Source organism: Miscanthus floridulus, chromosome 5, assembly GCF_019320115.1.
Source record: "Miscanthus floridulus cultivar M001 chromosome 5, ASM1932011v1, whole genome shotgun sequence".
Lineage (NCBI taxonomy): Eukaryota > Viridiplantae > Streptophyta > Magnoliopsida > Poales > Poaceae > Miscanthus > Miscanthus floridulus.
The window spans coordinates 15,342,183-15,355,477 of record NC_089584.1 but is presented as its reverse complement, the minus strand read 5'-3'; the positions used below and the strand labels follow the sequence as shown (position 1 = coordinate 15,355,477).

The 13,295-nt window shown below is 37.7% G+C and overlaps 2 pseudogenes; both read right to left on the bottom strand.

Annotated features, from left to right (window-relative positions):
- Positions 1 to 2,008: 2,008 nt before the first annotated feature.
- LOC136454299 (uncharacterized) lies at positions 2,009 to 6,637 on the bottom strand (annotated as a pseudogene).
- A 5,602-nt stretch (positions 6,638 to 12,239) lies between these two features.
- Positions 12,240 to 13,078, bottom strand: LOC136451602 (uncharacterized; annotated as a pseudogene).
- Between the last annotated feature and the right edge of the window lie 217 nt (positions 13,079 to 13,295).

Genomic DNA, 13,295 nt, shown 5'->3' with positions numbered 1-13,295 from the left:
ATGTAAATTATAAGAGACAGAAATTCTGGTTTATTATTTCTTAGTCAGCAAAGTTACATTAAGAAAGTTCTTCATTGTTTCAACATGCATGATGCAAAGTCTGTTAGTACTCCTATTGCTCCTCATTTCAAATTATCAGCTTTACAATGTGCTAGTATGGATGAGAATTTTGAGTATATGTCAAGAATTCCATATTCTAGTGCTGTTGGTTCTTTGATGTATGTCATAGTTTGCTCTCGTCCTGATTTATCATATGCTATGAGTTTGGTTAGTAGATACATGGCTAATCCTGGTAAAGAATGTTGGAAGACTGTTCAGTGGATTTTCAGGTACCTTCATGGTACAACAAATGCCTGTTTGAAGTTTGGCAGGACTAATAAGGGACTCACTGGCTACGTAGATTCAGATTTTGCTGCTGATTTGGATAAGAGGAGATCTCTCACAGGTTATGTGTTTACTATTGGTGGTTGTGTTGTGAGTTGGAGGGCAACATTGTAGTCCGTTGTTGCCCTGTTTACCACTGAAGCAGAATACATGGCTATTACTGAAGCATGTAAAGAACCAGTTTGGTTGAAAGGTTTGTTTGCTGAGTTTTGTGGAGATGATTCTTGCATTAATTTATTTTGTGACAGTCAAAGTGCTATATGTCTCACTAAAGATCAGATGTTTCATGAGAGAACGAAGCACATTGATGTTAAATACCATTATGTTTGCGATGTGGTCGCGTAAGGTAAGCTGAATGTATGCAAGATAAGCACACATGATAATCCTGCTGATATGTTGTCAAAGCCAGTTCCTGTTGCTAAGTTTGAGCTTTACTCAAGCTTAGTTGGTATAACTGTTTAGCCCAAGAGGCTATTTGGCACCGGAAGTATTTCTTTGTTGTTTTAGGGTGAAGGTTCGTTTAATGCTACAAGAAGAAATTTGTCTCAATGTGGAGTTTGTTGAGCTATGATCCAAATTCAAGCTTGGGCCGAAACGAAGCGGCCCATTAGCGTTAAGATGGACTACACCATCTATTAGTTCCATATTACTAATAGACGAGGGTGTGAGGTTTTTTCTCCCTATATATACGGACCACCTCCCTCATAGGCATCATAGACTTGTATACGGGAAGGCATCTAGGTTAGGGTATCCCCAAGTTATAAATCTCCGGCATTTATAACCTCACCGATATAGTGAAGATTTACTGGCAGGTGTCCGTGGTTTTTCCCTTCCACCTTGGGAGGGTTTTTCATGTTAAAATCTCGTGTGCCCTGTGGTTGATCTATTATTCTTCGTCGTTTATATTGCCTATCGTTTATAACATAGATTAATACTCGTATGCGTTGTCGTGAACTTAGATGAAATGCATCAAGGCATGTTAGCGGTCATGGTCTCTCTCAAAAGCCCGGCCTGCAGTAATATGGAAATTATGAACCAGTAGTATTGTGTACGTATGTGCAATATTTCTTTGATCAGTTTGGTTGGTTTCTGATGAACAGAGATGCATGTGGCGTGGGTCATAGTCATACAATGGATCATTGGGGATCACCTTTTTTTGACGGAGACAAAGCATGCAGCTGAAGAGAGTTAGCTGAGAAAGGATCGACCTTGCCACTTACCAGATAGCGATACTGAGAGTGAGAGCAGCGGGGTTCACTGCACTGCACACGTGCATGCATGCATATAGCAGCTTAATTATACATATATATACCTAATTATATCCTAACATATTAATTATATCCTAACATATTAATTATTGCGTACATTTGTATTGTCCACGGTCTTTAGGGCCTGTTTGGAACGCATAAATTATACGGGAATTTCACAGGAAAAAAACACAGGAACAGAGAGAGATGGGGAATCAGTTCCAAATCATAAGTCATTATGTTTTTTTTTTCAAATACATGACTTTTACTTCACATCTAGAGATGACTTATAATTTGAAACGGTGAGACAATCTTCTTGCTTTTTTTTGGATTTCGAAATTAAAACTACTAATCACTACTCTCATGTCTACCTTTATTGAAGCATCATAATAATCAATCAGAAACGTGTACATGCTGCAGTACAATACCAATATACTATATAGTATCTGACAGTCAGCAGCACTCACCACAATCATCCAGACATCCAGTACACACGTACAGATAGATAATTAAGAAAAATGCAACTGATGAAAAGAGTCGATAGCTATAGAGTGCTAGGTGATGATGTACTGAATTATTAACCGTGTACAACCAGATGCATATATCATACACCTGTGTGCATGCAGCGTGCATGGATGTCACGGTAGATAGCTAGCTCGGCCGTACCCTTACCGTCCCTACTCCTACTCCTCGATCCTACTCCCCTCCTCCCATCCACCGAGGATGAGGCCTCGGAAACAGCTGAGGTCGACCACCCCGGAGAAGAAGATGACCGCGGTGCAGGTGACGGCGGTCCAGAAGCGGAGGCCTCCGTCGGCGGCGACGAACGTGCTGTGCAGTCCAGCCCACATGCAGTGGCCGGCGGCGGTGGCCACAAGAGCCGCGTAGGCAAGGAGAAGTCGGTGGTGTGGAGGACGAAGCATGAGGCCCAGCGCCCCGGTGGCCTCCTGGGACACGGCGCAGCACAGCATCCCGGCCGCGAGGGCGCCTGCCACGGCGTCCGTCACATCCTTGTGGCCGGGGCCACTGCGCCAGATTCTTACACTAGAAACAGAAGTATTTTTTCTCTGTAGGGGTGGTTGGGGTTGGAGGCACCTTTACAGTGGGCGTCCTTGGGCCCCAGCAGTCCAGACGTCCCTACAGATGACACTGTAGGGGCGGCTGGTAACCTGAGCCGTCCCTACAGTTGGGGTTATCTGTAGGGCGGCTTAATCACCAGCCGCCCCTGTAGTGCCTATTTGTCTTTTTTCAAATTTCAAAATTTGAAAGATTCAAATTTAGTCAAATGACAAGATAACCAAAATAAAGTTGTAGATATTGATGAGTTGAACAACTTTTCTATTCATCACTTTTACATCTGAAATCATTTATGGTTTTTAAAATTTGGTTTAAACTTGTCAAAATTTAAATTTTAAATTTTAAAATATGTAAAACATTGTCACATCCAAGTTTGATCAAACTTAAATGCTGAAGCATGATTTTAGAAAATTTTAGGAAAAAAAACCATCACATTTGGAGTTAGTATGAGGGAGAACAACTAGTTACAAAGTTTACCCACAAATTAAAAAGAGAAATCACACTGTTCTAAATGATCCTTATATGATCATAGTGAACAGTGTGATTTCTTTTTTTAATCTATGGATCAACTTTGTAACTAGTTTTTCTTCCTCATATTAACTCTAAATCTGATGATTTTTTTCCTAAAATTTTCTAAAATCATTCTCTATCAATTTATTTTGTTGGTTTTGTCAATATATACATATGAAAAGTTTGAGCAATTTAAATTTTGAATTTCAAAAAAATGCAACTTCAGACAAGATTTTGGTACCCCAAATGATTTCAGCTGAAAAAGTGATAAATACCAAAGTCAAATAACTCATCAAGATCTATAACTTTTGTATTGGTCATTTCTTCATATGACAGAGTAATAATGAAATTGTTCACAAATGTGACACATCTCTCATAAGGTTTTACAAACTATACGAAACATGTGTAAGATTAGTGAACAATGTGTGCTAAGAATTTGTCAAATGAAGAAATAACCAAAATAAAAGTTGTATATATTCATGAGTTGAACAACTTTGGTATTCATCACTTTTTATGTTGAAATCAATTTGGGTCTTAAATTTTGGTTCGAACTTATCGTTTTTCAAAATTTTAAATTTGAAAGATTTAAATTTTATCAAATGACAAGATGACTAAAATAAAAGTTGTAGATATTAATGAGTTGAACAACTTTGGTATTCATCACTTTTTATGTTGAAATCATTTTGGGTCTCAAATTTTGGTTTGAACTTGTCATTTTTTTTAAATTTTAAATTTGAAAGGTTCAAATTTTGTCAAATGACAAGATGACCAAAATAAAAGTTGTAAATCTTGATGAGTTGAACAACTTTTGTATTCATCACTTTTACATCTGAAATCATTTAGGGTTTTAAAATTTGGTTTGAACTTGTCAAATTTCAAATTTCAAATTTTAAAATGTGTAAAACATTGTCACATCCAAGTTTGATCAAACTTAAATGCTGAAGCATGATTTTAGAAAATTTTAGGAAAAAAAACCATCACATTTGAAGTTAGTATGAGGGAGAACAACTAGTTACAAAGTTTACCCATAGATTAAAAAGAGAAATCACACTGTTCTAAATGATCCTTACATGATCATAGTGAATAGCGTGATTTCTTTTTTTAATCTATGGGTCAACTTTGTAACTAGATTTTTTCCTCATACTAACTCCAAATCTGATGATTTTTTTCCTAAAATTTTCTAAAATCATTCTCTATCAATTTATTTTGTTGGTTTTGTCAATATATACATATGAAAAGTTTGAGCAATTTAAATTTTGAATTTAAAAAAAATACAACTTCAGACAAGATTTTAGTACCCCAAATAATTTTAGCTGAAAAAGTGATAAATACCAAAGTCGAATAACTCATCAAGATCTACAACTTTTGTATTGATCATTTCTTCATATGACAGAGTAATAATGACATTGTTCACAAATGTGACACATCTCTCATAAGATTTTACAAACTATATGAAACATGTATAAGATTAGTGAACAATGTGTTATAAGAATTTGTCAAATGAAGAAATGACCAAAATAAAAGTTGTAGATATTCATGAGTTGAACAACTTTGGTATTCATCACTTTTTATGTTGAAATCAATTTGGGTCTCAAATTTTGGTTCGAACTTATCGTTTTTCAAAATTTCAAATTTGAAATGTTTCAATTTTGTCAAATGACAAGATGACTAAAATAAAAGTTGTAGATATTAATAAGTTGAACAACTTTGGTATTCATCACTTTTTATGTTGAAATCATTTTGGGTCTTAAATTTTGGTTCAAACTTGCCATTTTTTTTAAATTTCAAATTTGAAATGTTCAAATTTTGTCAAATGACAAGATGACCAAAATAAAAGTTGTAAATCTTGATGAGTTGAACAACTTTTGTATTCATCACTTTTACATCTGAAATCATTTAGAGGTTTAAAATTTGGTTTGAACTTATCAAATTTCAAATTTTAAAATGCGTAAAACATTGTCACATCCAAGTTTGATCAAACTTAAATGCTGAGGCATGATTTTAGAAAATTTTAGGAAAAAACCCATTACATTTGGAGTTAGTATGAGGGAGAACAAATAGTTATAAAGTTTACCCATATATTAAAAAGAGAAATCACACTGTTCTAAATGATCCTTATATGATCATAGTGAACAGTATGATTTATTTTTTTAATCTATGGATCAACTTTGTAACTAGTTTTTCTTTCTCATACTAACTCCAAATCTGATGATTTTTTTCCTAAAATTTTCTAAAATCATTCTCTATCAATTTATTTTGTTGGTTTTGTCAATATATACATATGAAAAGTTTGAGCAATTTAAAATTTGAATTTCAAAAAAATGCAACTTCAGACAAGATTTTGGTACCCCAAATGATTTCAGCTGAAAAAGTGATAAATACCAAAGTCGAATAACTCATCAAAATCTATAACTTTTATATTGGTCATTTCTTCATATGACAGAGTGATAATGATATTATTCACAAATGTGACACATCTCTCATAAGGTTTTACAAACTATGAGACATGTGTAAGATTAGTGAACAATGTGTGCTAAGAATTTGTCAAATGAAGAAATGACCAAAATAAAAGTTGTAGATATTCATGAGTTGAACAACTTTGGTATTTATCACTTTTTATGTTGAAATCAATTTGGGTCTCAAATTTTGGTTCGAACTTATCGTTTTTCAAAATTTCAAATTTGAAAGGTTTCAATTTTGTCAAATGACAAGATGACTAAAATAAAAGTTGTAGATATTAATGAGTTGAACAAGTTTGGTATTCATCACTTTTTATGTTGAAATCATTTTGGGTCTCAAATTTTGGTTTGAACTTGTCATTTTTTTTAAATTTCAAATTTGAAATGTTCAAATTTTGTCAAATGACAAGATGACCGAAATAAAAATTGTAAATTTTGATGAGTTGAACAACTTTTGTATTCATCACTTTTACATCTGAAATCATTTAGGGTTTTAAAATTTGGTTTAAACTTGTCAAATTTCAAATTTTAAATTTTAAAATGTGTAAAACATTGTCACATCCAAGTTTGATCAAACTTAAATGCTGAAGCATGATTTTAGAAAATTTTAAGAAAAAAAACCATTACATTTGGAGTTAGTATGAGGGAGAACAACTAGTTACAAAGTTTACCCACAGATTAAAAAGAGAAATCACACTGTTCTAGATGATCCTTACATGATCATAGTGACACCGGAGAACGTATGGACGACTCAGGTTACCAGCCGCCCCTATAGTGCCATCTGTAGGGGCGGCTGGGCTGCTGGGGTCCGAGAACGCCCACTGTAGGTGTAAGAATCTAGCGTAGTGACACCGGGGAACGTCGGAGGATCCGCGGGCGCATGCATCTTCTTCTCCTCCTCCTCCCCTCCTCCACGGACACGGCGGGCAGCGGAAGCGGAGCAGCCTTCTCATCAGCCATGGGTCCTGCTGAGCAGATCAACATCAACGTATAAATTAACAAGGCACATTTAGTTAGTTTATTCTCTTAATTCTGTCGCAAAATTAAAGATAATAAGAAGATAAGAAGAGGCGGGAGATCGAGAGGGATCGAGAGTCGGAGGGGGGCTCACTAACTGACCCTAGCTTCTTCTGCAGGTCCTGCTGAGCCGGCCGATCGGCCAGGGGACGAGCGACGACGATGAAGATGGATTGGATGGGGCTTGAGCTGGCCTTGAGGGCATTCCAACTAGTAGATACAACAGAGCACAGAGCACGGAGAGCCTCAGAGATCTCACCTCGCTCTCATGCTATTCCTTATGGACTACTCCTACTTGAATGAAGGGCGATAGATGCCGCGTGGGGTGGGCCCGACCCAATGCAACAACCGCGACGTACGTGTCGAGCGCGGGCGCGGCCGAGAGTCTGAGCAATAATTCCTTTAGGCTCTGTTTGGTTCCAAATAAGTCACCTACTTATAAGTTAAAAAGTGAAAAAATGACTTATTTTGTCAAACACCACTAACTTATAAGTCACCCCTGCTTATAAGTTTTAAGTTGGTTCAGCCCTGCTTAAAACTTATAAATCACCCTTTTTCGCGTGGGGCCCACACCTTTAATGAGCTTATAAGTCATCTACAACCAAACAGGCATGACTTATAAGTCATTGGTTTTCAGTCACCTGACTTAATAAGTCACCTGACTTATGTAAATCAAATAGGGCCTTATTACGACGAGAGAGAGGATGCAGGTCGGTGGTGCGGTACCGTAGATGTGAAAAAAGTACTTGTCATGTCAGCATGCATGCAGCATGTGAAAATGTATGATCTCATGGGCATGCATCTCAACAATTCCAAGGGCGCGTTTAGTTGCCCCAGAGTTGGGGCCGCCTGAATTCTGTAGGCACTGTAGTACACTATAATATTTTGTTTATATTTAGTAATAATTGTCTAATCGTTGACTAATTAGGCTCAAAACGTTCGTCTCGCAAAGTATAACTAAATTGTACAATTAGTTTATGATTTCGTCAACATTTAGTACTCTATACATATACCGCAAGTTTGATGTGACGTAGAATCTTCTTTTTATATAGTGCCAAAGTTTGGATTCTGAGTGAACTAAACCTGGGCCAAGGCCGCGTTTAGTTCGCCGAACTTGGCGCCGCCCGATTCACTGTTCATTCCTGTAGCGTAATGTAGCATTTCATTTGTATTTGGTAATAATTGTCCAATCGTTGACTAATTAGGCTTAAAACGTTCGTCTCGCAAAGTACAACCAAATTGTATAATTAGTTTTTGATTTCGTCAACATTTAGTACTCCATGCATGTACCGCAAATTTGATGTGACGGAGAATCTTCTTTTTACATAGTGTCAAAGTTTGGATTTTGGTGAAACTAAACATAGTCCACCACTTGTGAGTTGTGACTTGTCCAATCTCATGCACACTTTCCATCGGAGATGGGGAACGAATCGAAAATTGCATGAGCACGATGCAGTTAATGAATGGCAGCCTTGTTTTGGTCCAAAAAGTTTTTTTAAAAAGTAGTATAGTAGTCATCATATCGAATCTTATAATACGTGCATGGAGCATTAAATGTAGGCGAAACAAAAACTAATTGCACAGTTTGGTTGGAAAATCGCGAGACGAATATTTTAAGCCTAATTAGTCCATGATTAAATACTAATTGCCAAATAAAAACGAAAATGCTACCGTAACCAAATTACCAAATTTCGCCTATCTAGGCCAGCTTCCTGTGTGCACCAGCCGTTCCATTTCCATTATTTCCGGCACAGTGAGCTTTTCCCAGCGGCCAGCTAGCACCCACCACTCTGAATGAATGTTTCATCGATTCAGGTAGCTACTGCGCTGAGGGCGCGTTTAGTTGGCCGGAATTTGGATGGGTAAAGTTTGCATAGTGTCAGATTCCTTACTGTAGCATTTCGTTTATATTTGGTAATAATTGTCCAATCGTTGACTAATTAGACTCAAAATATTCGTCTCGCAAAGTACAACCAAACTGTGCAATTAGTTTTTAATTTCATCTACTTTTAGTATTTCATGCATTTACCGCAAATTTGATGTGACGAAAAATCTTCTTTTTATATAGTGTCAAAGTTGAGAACTAAACAAGGGCTTACACTGCACACGATCACTACCTAGCTAGTGGATGATCTTTGGAGTTAATTTGTAAAGACCACCAGCTGGTCTCAGCTAACTCTTCTGCATGAAATAGTCTCGTTCCATACTAATCAAGTCATACAGAGACTACATCACTGCATAAACAAATCATATTCACAATGGATGATTTCTTCACAACAACTTTTTGTGCAATGACATATCTTCTCTCTCCTATCTTCCACCTATCACATTTTTTTTTTCATCTTGGTTCTTCCATAGACATAGTTATTTGTTTAAGAAATTATTCCTCTCTCTCTCTTCCTTAACTCTAGCTAGCGCCATATTACCAATTTGCTTAGTTGTCACTCTAATTAATGAGCGTAGAAACCACCTAATTTCTAGATTGTACTGCCTTTGGCATGTATAACCCAGAGACAGGTGGTCGTCTGCAAGAGCCTAGAATCCGACGTAAAGACGCTTTAAAAGACAAGTCGCACAACCCATAGATAGTGACTTGTCTGCGAGCTGTTTAATGCTTTGAATGTAGCCAAGATTAATCATGAATATCACTTTGTAAACCATTGTGTTGCTATAAGATGGAAAATTGATAAGCAAAAATTTTAAAAAAAATTAGTATAAAGAAATAGATTGCATAGTATTGTGTTACAACAATTCAGTTCATTCTAAAGAAGGGGGCAGCAATTTTAGATTGAAGCTTACAAATTTACGGACACCCACATTCCTTCAAAATGACAGATAATCTAAGTAGTCCATACTGATACATCATAAGCTCCAATCTTTATCCCTGCAGCAAATAACCAAAATTGCTCAGAAACACACAGGCAGTACAGCAAGATAGCTAACACAAAGAGACTGAAACCATGTTCTCAGAGAGACTGAAACCATTTGTCAGTACTATTCTCAATCATTTGATACACAAGTTTCAGAAGATAGCCTGCACTAGCATTCTGGGTCAGCAAAGAGCATTGCCGTCTAACAGCAACAGGTTGCTTATTCTGTGCTTTCTCTTATTGATCTTCTCTACTTCTTCAGCTAGTCATAACTGTAAGAAACAAGAACATTTGGTATCTTAGCTGATGCAGGTCAAGAACAATTCTCAATAACAAATTTTCAGTCCAAATTACCAAAAAAAATACAGGAGAAAAAGGTACATAATAGGTACATTCAGAGGCCTGATGGAAACAAATTGAACACACCTAAATATTCAGTCACGCTAATTCTTATAAACAGCCAGGGAAAACTGCAAGTTGTACATGCAGAGGTCTGATGGAATATAGGAATCCACAATTTTACACCTACAAATACTTCATGTTGGAAATATGGCTGCACTATTTTCAGAGTTTACACTATCTTGCGCCTCCTTCCTTTTGCAGAGTTCACACTTAGATTCATATTCACACAATCTGACTAAAAGAGGAGTTCACACTATGTCATAGCTAGGTAGATAAGCTAAGTACCCAAACAGCTAAATGCTCACTGACAGCATATTTGGCTCAATCAGACCATACATTGCAGTAGGTGCTAAACAACCAATATATAACTTCAGTTTTCAGAAATGGTTGTTCATATGACATACCTACTGAAATCGATGTTTCAGTAGCTGGATTGATTTGCTAACTAGCCCTTGTCTGATTAACAGAGAATGGACATACATATCAGAGAAAAATATAACAACTGGTATTCAGAGCTTCTCCCCTGTGCTTTCCAAAAATAATATACCCATTGATCCTCAATACTACCTTGAGAACCAAATTAGCAAGGTGAAAGTAGCACTATATATACGGCTAGTGCTAGATTATGAATCAGATCGGACCCATAAAAAATGTGAGATGCAGCATCAGGAAGTAAAACATCACCTAGTGGCAGACTGCACTCATTTTCTCAGATGTATGTCACACTCATATTTTCTCAGATGTGTATTACTTTCACACCATAAAGAAAACGGAAAACTGAATCTGAATATAATAGAGCAGGAGCTGTGTTCAATCAGCAATAACACATATGATAGCTTCGAATACACAAATGAACGAACACCTTGAAGGCTAGGGTGGGGAAGAGGCGCGGAGGCAGCAGAGAGCGGCCGGTCCTGGCCGGTTCCTGCGGCGGCGGCGGCGGCACCCCATCTGAGCGGCGCGACAGAGGTGGCGCTTGCGGCGGAGACGAGAAGGACGCGTCGAGCTGGACGCTGTGGGGACGTTGGGAGACCGTCGGCGAGGTCGGAGAGGATGACGCGACAACGCCCTCCTACGAGCGCCAAAACCAGAACCCCGCGCGCCCGGGATCCACGCGCCTTCGAGTTGATGAGGCGACCGCACAACGGCGACTCGAGCCGGCGACTCCACCTCGGGCCACGGGCTCTCCCCGTCGTCTCGCGAGACGACGATGGCCCCGTCTCTTCGAGTTGGCAGGGGGGTTTCCGCAAAAATGACATCACGGAGACGGGTTCAAGAGGACCGTTGTACATGCCCTAAGGCGTCCCAACAAGGAGCGACGTAGCTAGTTAGATCTGACGTGGAGGCAAGAGAAATTGAAAAAACGTTCTCGCCAGAGCCCTTGTTTAGTTGGACTCTAACTTCTAAAAAAGTGCTACAGTACCTGTCACATCGAATGTTTGCGGCTCGTGCATGGAGCATTAAATGTAGATAAAAAAACTAATTACACAGTTTGGTGGGAAATTATGAGACGAACATTTTAAGTCTAATTAGTCCATATTTAAACACTAATTGCCAAATAAAAACGAAGGTACTACAATAGCCCCAAATTCCAACTTTCTAAAACTAAACAAGGGCTCTGCCCAGATTCCGTCGTCGCTAGTCTCGCACACAAAACGAGATGACGCGAACAGAAATCTCCCATCTGTTCCCAGTATCCAGGTGCCACATTTAGTTCCCAGTCAAATTCCCAAACAGTGTTAGCCATCGCATCAAATCTTACGACACGTGTACGAAGCATTAAATATAGACGAAAAAAATTAATTGCACAGTTTGATTCGAAATCGCAAGACGAACGTTTTGAGCCTAATTAGTCCATGATTGAACACTAATTATCAAATAAAAACGAAAGTGCCACAGTAGCCAAATTCCCAAATTTCACCCAACTAAACACAGCCTGATAGAGGATAGCGGTTACAAAGATTGAGTAATAATTAAAAATGTTTAGTTGTAGGGCCCACACAATGACATGGCTAGTAAATCTCTGGCTGCCGGCTATTACAGCTGAGGACGCCCTAATACTCTAGCTGGCCTAGTTACTTTCAATAACTAGGTAGCGTGTCCGTGTATTGCTACGGGATAGCTAATATTTTGTACTAAAAACATACGGATCACACAATAAGATAATAATACTGTAAAAATTAAATATCAACGTTAAAGTTACAATTAATCCAAAAAGCAAAGTTTATGAAATTAACAGTCACGGAGAGCGCGGCGTAACAGGCTTACAAACTCTACTTTATAGACCTTTCCGTGATACGCCTAAGATAATATTTTATATCAGCAGGAAGAAATCTTCGATATTCATTTCTTTCGTGCGCCAATAAATCCACGAATAAGTTCCGTCGTATTTTCGTACCATCCTGTACACAGGCTCGAGTATATATGTCAATATTAGTGCCTGTCGCATAGGTAATACCGCGTCTCTTGAAAAATCTTTCACAAAAACTTAAAACAAAGTGTTATACTCACCGTATAAATATGTGTGACTTTTGGTCTATTACACGCAGACATATACTGTAGAATAAGATATCCACTTAAGTGTCTGTGGCAAGATTTACGATCAGCGATATATAGAAATAGTTAAATCGTAGGTATTATTATTGCAAGCTATAGTGACTCTACGTTAGTTGCCCATCTATGTCCTCTGCAATGTTTCTTTCCCGTCTGAATTTCCATTTGAAGACATCCTCGTTCTATCCAGGAATATGTACATTCACTGCGTTCATATACTGCAAGGTAAATCCAAGAGTGTACATGTCATACATCAGCGTTGGTGTGTCTTTACACCAGTCTTCGATAGGTCTAGGATCAATCATGATAAGCATCTTTTCCTTCTGATAAAAAACATAAAGCATATACTTTCGAACGTGCAGCCATGACAAAAGAAACTATAAACATGGTAGCGTTTAGAATAGTATATAGGAAACAAGTAATAAAAGCAAGAGTAAGCGACTTACATATCTGTACTGTGCTAAGCTGTATTCCATATCCTCACATATATCAATCGCAGTAGCCATTTCTTTTTAGTGTATTTTTTACGGTATTCTGGCATTTTTGTTAAAGCACACATTTTCTGGAAGAGAAGGATATCGAGAGTCAGGATTAGTATAACTTGGCCTACTTTATACAATTAGGATAACAACAAATAATACAATATAATATAGCATGATAAGAATTTTAAAAATATGCTTACACAGAATCTCAGGTCCATGTGATGCTTCGTAATACTGTTGTATTTTTTCATTGTATTATACTCTCGAGCTGCCTGAAAACGGACACCTAAGTTG